The sequence below is a fragment of the Rhinopithecus bieti genome, unplaced genomic scaffold (genome assembly GCF_001698545.2).
Source record: "Rhinopithecus bieti isolate Rb0 unplaced genomic scaffold, ASM169854v2 scaffold_32518, whole genome shotgun sequence".
NCBI classification, from domain to species: Eukaryota; Metazoa; Chordata; class Mammalia; order Primates; family Cercopithecidae; genus Rhinopithecus; species Rhinopithecus bieti.
The window spans coordinates 1,048,038-1,055,124 of NW_016814742.1; positions in this window are offsets into that span (position 1 = coordinate 1,048,038).

Below are 7,087 nucleotides of genomic sequence, written 5' to 3' on the forward strand. Positions count from 1 at the left end.
TTCATGCAATTTTATTCCTCAGAGACAAACGTTTTTAACTATATTTTATTTTATTTTGTTACTTTATTTTATTCTCTACTCTCAAGGAGCATTCTTGTTGAGGCCATTTTTACTGACATGTAATTTGGATGATTGCCTTCTTTATATCTTTATTCTTTCTTTGCAACTCATGGACTGGTAATATCCTAAGTCCCCATCTGACTGAGGTTTCCAGCAGGGCAAATTCTAGCTAGTAGTGGCCTCAGCACCTCAGGTTTCTCCTTTCGTTAAAGAAGAATTTAGTCATATACATGTTTACATCATTTGTTACTCTGACTAAATATATATAAGATTAAGGCATGATGAGTTTTTTTTTCTTACAAAACATATTATTAAAAACAACTGAGTCTAGAAGTTCCTGTATTGGATTTGGAAACAAGGAATATACTTATAGTTTTAAGAGGCACATTCAAATTTACATGAGAGTAGGTTTGCACTGCCCTCTATCCATTGTCTTATGTTTATCGACAAATTCAAACCCTTGTTAGAAAACATTCATGCTGATAAGAATTGAGATGGTTCAGAGCAGAAATAACCTTGAGCTAGTCCTTTATTCACTCTTTCACTTTCTTTTCTCATTCCTTTAAAGACCCACCACAAAGCCCCACAGATACTGAAGGGGAAAGCCTGCCACCAAGTAACACTAACATACACTAAACCGAGCATTTTACTGCATTTTCTTACCACAGAAATCATCTCATCTCTTTATATCCCAAGATGTTTCAAAATCAAAATAAATTGCTTTGCATCTTACAGGCATTTAGGTATTTTGTAGCCCTTTGGCCACAAAACTACTTAAGATGATATAACGACAGTCTGTTCACTTTCTTTTATTTCAGTGTCTAATAAAAGCTGAAATTCCCTTCCCATATTTTTGAAGGTGTAGTCCAATTCTGGAATGAGTTTATCAGTGGATGTCAAAATCTAAAACAGATGTGTTCAAATGAAAGAAAATTTCATGGAGTTCATCATCAATCGAGACTGCTGGATATCAAGATATAAAGATATAGACACTATCACAAAGAATATATGGCTTGTTCTTTGGCACACTTTCAGTAATGTGCCTTGGAATCCTGTGAAATATTAATGAATCCCTTTGAGGTCATTTGTTTCCAATAATTAGTCCAGTGGAGTCCATAGCATAAAAGTTACAGGAGGTCTGAAAATAAAACTATATTTGAATTCATAGGTTAGGAAAGTCAGGACTATGTGGATTGTATATTTTATGAAAAAACTAACCCTTTTTTATTTTTATTCATTTATTTTTATTGATATATAATCTTTGACATATTTATGGAGTACATATAATATTTTGTTGCATTCATAGAATGTGTGATAATCAAGTCAGGGTGTTTGGAGTATCCATCACCTTGAATATTAATTGTCTCTATGTGTTGGGAACATTTCAAGTCTTCTCTTCTAGATATTTTGAAATATGCAATACATGATTACTAATTAATACCACTGCATGCTGCTATGACACATTAGAACTCATACTTCCTATCTAATGCATGTTTGTACTAATGAACCAACCTCTCTTCATCCCCCCCTTCCTCCCACCCATGTAACTTACTCAGATTTGTATTTATCATTCTACTCTCTACCCCCATGAGATCAACTTTTTAAGCTCCCATATAATGAGTTGTGAGAATATGGGAAATTGATCTTTCTGTGTCTGGCTTGTTTTACTTAACATAATAATCTGAATTTCATTCATATTGCTGCAAATGACATGATTTTATTTTGTTATAGCTAAATAGTATCCTACTGTGTGGGTGTGTGCGTGTGTGTGTTTGTGTACTCATTTTCTTTATTGTTCATCTGTTGATAGGCACTCGGTTTGATTCCACATTTTGCTATTGTTTTCCATAGTGTTTCCGTTAATTTTCATTCTCACCAATGCTGTATAGGAGTTCTCTCTTCTCTGTATCTTTGCCAGCATTTGTTTTCTTTTTTTTTTTTTTTTTTGTCTTTTTAAATAATATCCATTATAATTGATGGAGGATGGGATGCTACTGTTGTTTTGACTTACATTTCCTTGATGACTAGTAATTTTGAGCACTTTTTTCACATATGTATTGGCCATTTGTATGTCGTCATTTGAAAAATATGTATTCATATGCTTTGCCCACTTTTTAATGTTTATTTTTTCACTGTTGAGTTGCTGAGCTCCTTGTATATTTTGAATATTAATCCTTTGTTGAAGTAATAGTTTGAAAAATTTTTCTCCATTTAAAGTTGTCTATCCAATCTGTTGATTGTTTCCTTTGTTACGCAGACAATTTTAAATTTGACTAAGTCCTATTTGTTCTTTTTTTGTTTTTATTTTCTGTGCTTTTGAGGTCTTAGCTATAAAATCTTTGTTTAGATCAATGTTCTGAAGTGTTTTTCCATGTTTTCTTCTACTGGTTTTATAGTTTGAGATCTGATATTTAAGTCTTTAGTTAATCTTGAGTTGATTTTTGTATATGGTGAGAGGGATCCAATTTCATTCTTCAGTCCATTGATATTCGTTTTTTCCAGGATAATTTAGTGTGTCCTTTCCCCAATATATATTATTTGCCCTATCATAATGAGGGAAATTCAAAACACCATTACACAAACACTATGGTAATAATTTTTGAAGGCAAGATTGATTGATTAATAGAAGCTCAAATCAGTGAGTGAAAGTTCCCAGAGAAACATAATACTTGCATACTCACATAGTATCTCCTCCAAGATGCATATTAATTAGACAAATAAAAATGACAACCATGCCATAAAGAAAGCCAACAGTCACCACTCTAATCAATTGATTAGCTGTGCATCAGCCGTAGTAAGATATGTAGAGATTATGTACTCCTGGACATGATGCACTAAGAAGGGTATATTACTTCTATGATATTCAACGTAACCATGAAGGAATCAGAAAAACCCATATTCTACAAAATACTTGACCAGCAATATTTAAAAGTGCAAAGGTAGTGGGCGAATTGAGAATCTGTCATAGATTATAGCAAACAAAGGAAATTAAAATTAAATGCAATGTAGGATCCAGAAATACATTCTGAAAACAAAAAATACATAAGTAGAAAACCTAGTATAATGTTAATGGAAGCTATAATTTAATTAATGCTATTGTGAAAATAATGTTTTTATTATTGTATGTTTTAATAACTGCATTATGGTTATATACACACACACTTGAACACACACACATTACAAATGCTCAGAGACTGAGCATTTGTGTATATAATTGTATAAGCATTGTCTGTATAATTTTGTAATCCTCTATAAGATTCTGTCAAATTTATAGTTATTTACAAATACAAAGTTAAAAAATGATATTCTACATATTTGTAAATAAGGATACAGTGATGATAAGAAAATATCTTAGTATACTTTTCTATGGTACATTCTACCATGCATTCAAGAAAATACAACAATTATAAATATACATCTCCATACATCACGACAAAATGAATACAGCCATACAACTACCATTCAAGTTAAGAAATAGAACATTATTACTAGCACTCTAGAAATATGCCTGTATGTCCTCCTGCATTAGTTTGTTCTCTCATTGCTACAAAGAAATATCTGAGACTGGGTAATTTATAAAGAAAAGGCTTAATTTATTCATAGTTCCACAGGATATATAGAAAATGTGGCAGCACTTGCTTCTGGGGAGACCTCAGGGAGCTTTTACTCAAGGCGGAAGGCAAAGTGGGAGCCAACATCTTACATGGCAGGAGCAGGAGGAAGGGAGGAGAGAGATGCTACACGTTTTTAAACAACCATATCTCATGAGAGCTCACTCACTATACATTACCCAGTAACATCATGAGAGCTCTGACTTCATTATCCAATCACCTCCCACCAGGCTTCTCCTCCCACGTTGGGGATTACAATTCGGCATGAAACTTGGATGTGGGCACAGATCCAAACCATATGACCTTCTAATAACTCAATCCTCTCTTCTCACTAAAGAAAACATAGTACTGCCTTCTAGTACTGTAAAAACTACTTTGTTTTTGCCTTTAATATAATTGAATGTAACGCTTTACCGTATATGCAGCAATTAATGAGAGTTGTCTTTATTTTTTATTTGTTTGTTTGGTTTTTACCAACTGTTGACTTTGTAATTCTTTCTAATTTTAACCATTCTGGTACATCCAATTTTCACTATTATTAATGACATATTAGTGTGGCACATTTTTCACAACTAATGAGCCAATATTGGTACATTATTAACTAAGCTCTACACTTTATTTAGATTTTCAGTTTTCTTCATATATGTCTGTATGTATGTGTGTACATATACACATATATGTGTATATATATATGTATGTGTATATATAATACACATTAGAATTAGAATTAGAATTAGAATATACATATATAGGCCAGGCACGGTGGCTCACACCTGTAATCCCAGCACTTTGGGAGCCCAAGGTGGGTGGATCACGAGGTCAGGAGATGGAGACCATCCTGACTAACACTGTGAAACCCAGTCTCTACTAAAAAATACAAAAAAGTAGCCGGGCGCGGTGGCAGGTGCCAGTAGTACCAGCTACTCAGGAGGCTGAGGCAGGAAAATGGTGTGAACCTGGGAGGCAGAGCTTGCAGTGAGCCGAGATTGCACCACTGCACTCCAGCCTGGGCGGCAGAGTGAGACTGCATCTCACATACACACAAAAAAGTATATATATGTACACATGTGAGTGTGTACATATATTTTCTATGTATTCTAATTCAGCATTCCATAAAGAATGCCACATTATATTTAGTAGTCATATCTCCCCTTAAGTTCCTCTTTATTGAGATAGTTTTCTACAATTTCCTTGTTTGAACAGTTTTGAGAAATTAGGTGTTTTGTAAAATGTCCATCAGTTGGGAGTTGACTGATATTTTCCTCATGATTTGATTGGGGTAATGTGTTCTTGGAAGTTAGACCACAGAGAGAAAGTGCTATTCTCCTGACATTAATTCAGTGATGCATACTGTTAATGTGACTTATCTCTGTTGCTATTAATTGAAATCCCTTGCCTGGAGGGGATTCTCCACTGAAAAGTTATTTCTCTTTTTCCCTCATTTCAATACTGTACTCTTAGAAAGGAAGGCACAAGGCAAAGCCTGCACTTAAGGAGTGAACAAGTATATCCTATATCCTTGGGGTAAGGATATGTACATGAATTATTTGGAATTCTGAACAGGAGATTTGTGTGTTCTTCCCTATATATGTATTCATTTAATTAATGATGTTAGTACAAACTCATTGACATTTATTTTATATTTTGGGTTAAAATACAATAGAATTTAATGTATTGTCTTGCTGACAGTGGCCAACAGGAGCCCTTTCTGTTGTCTCTGGTATGTATTTAACGTACCCTAATCAATGTGAAGATATTGCTTTTCTATTTTTTTTAAGACCTTATTTTCTCAGACTACAACAAGCTCCAAGCTTATCTGTAGATTTTCTGCTCTAGCTCTAGAATCTGTCATTTCTGTAAGAATCCTTCATCATTTTATTAGAGGACAGTATTAAAAACCAAGTTCTGAAGGGGACAAGATGACTGACTAGACACAGCCAGGAATTGCCACCCTCATCAATAGAGACCAACATACTTTGGGCAACTCTCTGGTGAGAAAATACCAAGAGTTGATAGGTCACATAGACAATGAAGCTGAAGTGGGAAGAAGCTGGGAACCCTGCATGAGATTGCCAAATACTAGAGCTAGTTCTCGGCCTGGAATGGTTCCCAGGGAAAGAGTGAATGAAGGGACAGAAGCAGCCTACTCTCACTGTAGACCTTTGGGATCCAAGCTACAAGAGATTCCACACTCCCTCAGACCTTTGAACTGGCAGAGGGATCTGTCCAGAGAGTAGGCATAGACAAAGTTCCAGCCTGCACAGAGGGAAGCTGCAGTGGAATGTAGTCATAAGTGCACATCTTCCATGGCTGTCTATCTCTCTCTGAGTATCTCTAGCCTCATCTGGCCATTGGGCCAAGTGAGGGCAGGTTTGACTTCCCCTGTCCTATACATATATATTCTAAATTCTAATTAATGTCAGGAGAATAGCCCTTCCCAGGGCTCTTGCCTAGCATCCCCATAGGCGCATGCACATAGTGCAGACGCTGCTGTCCAGCCTGGGTGCTTTGCCGTCACCTCCAACTGAATGTTTTCTCAGTGGCCTGGAAGCACTTCAGATCCTCTAGCACAACCAGTGACTGGTCCTGAGGTTCCACAGGACAGAGCTGCAGGCTGGACCTGGCACCCCAGGGTGGCACTGTGTGTCTTGTGTGTACTGAGTTGATTTCTTTAGCTGGTACCCAAGTTGAAGAGAAACCTCCATTCTTAGAATAGTGAGAATGGTGAGATGCATAAATTTGTGGGCTGGTGTTGGAGTGGGGCATGCCTCCCTTCACAGGGCTGGCCCAGGAAGGGTGTGGCCTATCTCCCAACCAAGTCCTGTGCTCAAAGGGGCCCTGTAGCAGGATCACATGAAAAAGAAATACAGTCATAGTGCCAGTGATCAGAGAGCTCCCCCAAGGCCCAGGAGCAGACTAGTGAGAGATTATATCTTAATTCACACCCACAGAACACAGCTGTGAATGTGTGGAAGTAGAAGGACAAAATGATTGAGTATAGCATGATTGAGTACAAACCTACGTGTCAGCGATTACTCTTAAGCGCTGTCCACTGGATTGCAGTGGATAACTGCAACACCAAAAACATTCTGCCAATTAAAATACCACTGAGGCCAGGTGCCATGGCTCACGCCTGTAATCTCAACGTTTTGGGAGGCTGAGGTGGGTGGATCACCTGAGGTCGGGAGTTTGAGACCACCCTGGCCAACATGATGAAACCCCATATCTATGAAAAACATACAAAAAATTAGCCAGGCTTGGTGGCGGGTGCCTGTAATCCCAGCTACTCAGGAGGCTGAGGCGGGAGAATCACTTGAACCTGGGAGGCGGAGGTTGCAATGAACCAAGATTATGCCATTGCACTCCAGTCTGGGCAACAAGAGTGAAACTCTATCTAAAGAAAAAAAAAAAAAAAA